Raw genomic sequence first — 963 nt, forward strand, 5'->3', positions numbered from 1 at the left:
GTGTGTGTGTGTGTGTGTGTGTGTGTGCATGTATATGTTTCTGTATTTGTTGATATCAATATGTGAGCAAAAGTGTATACATACATTCATACATACATGTACAATGGGGTGCTGGAAAAGTTCCTGCCTTTAAAGGTTATTGTGAAAGGCCTGGTTGGAGGCCCAACCTTCCAAGTTCTTTTACAGGGCTTAGAAAAACTGAATGCCTGCTGCAATACGGGTGTGAATCTGAGAGAGAAATATGTTAAACAAAATCCTGTATTTTGTTTTACCCAAAGCCAGGAACTTTTCAGCACCGCCTTGTATGAATGTCATTATAATGCATGTATCTACAACTGATAATGTAAAACAATGTAAAAAAAAAGTCAAAATCAACACTTTATTTTGATGATTTACAATGTACTCTCCATCTATTGCTATTTCGTCAGTATTAACTTTAAGTTTTGGCTTAACCTCAACAGACTGAAATGAAGGTTAAATAGAAGTCATTGCTCATACTTCAATACAGTTGGATGAATCAAGTGTGATAGGCATCCAAATATTATATATAAAACAAACAAATAAACACACAAAATAAAAAAAAAACAATCATATGCTTCAATTTAACATAAACAGACATTTGATGAAAACTAATCCATTTATGTTATAATGAATATATCACTATCATTGATTTTCTGACTTCTACACAGTCTGATTGTGTTTGTAATACTCTTATACTTGTTTCAGTCATTTAACTGTGGCCATGCTGGAGCACCGCCTTTAGTCGAGTAAATCGACCCCAGGACTTATTCTTTGAATGCCTAGTACTTATTCTATCGGTCTCTTTTTGCCAAACCGCTAAGTTACGGGGACGTAAACACACCACCATCGGTTGTCAAGCGATGTTGGGGGGACAAATACAGACACATACACAGACATACACATATATATACATATATACGACAGGCTTCTTTCAGTTTCCCT

This window comes from Octopus bimaculoides, chromosome 7 (assembly GCF_001194135.2).
Source record: "Octopus bimaculoides isolate UCB-OBI-ISO-001 chromosome 7, ASM119413v2, whole genome shotgun sequence".
NCBI lineage: Eukaryota > Metazoa > Mollusca > Cephalopoda > Octopoda > Octopodidae > Octopus > Octopus bimaculoides.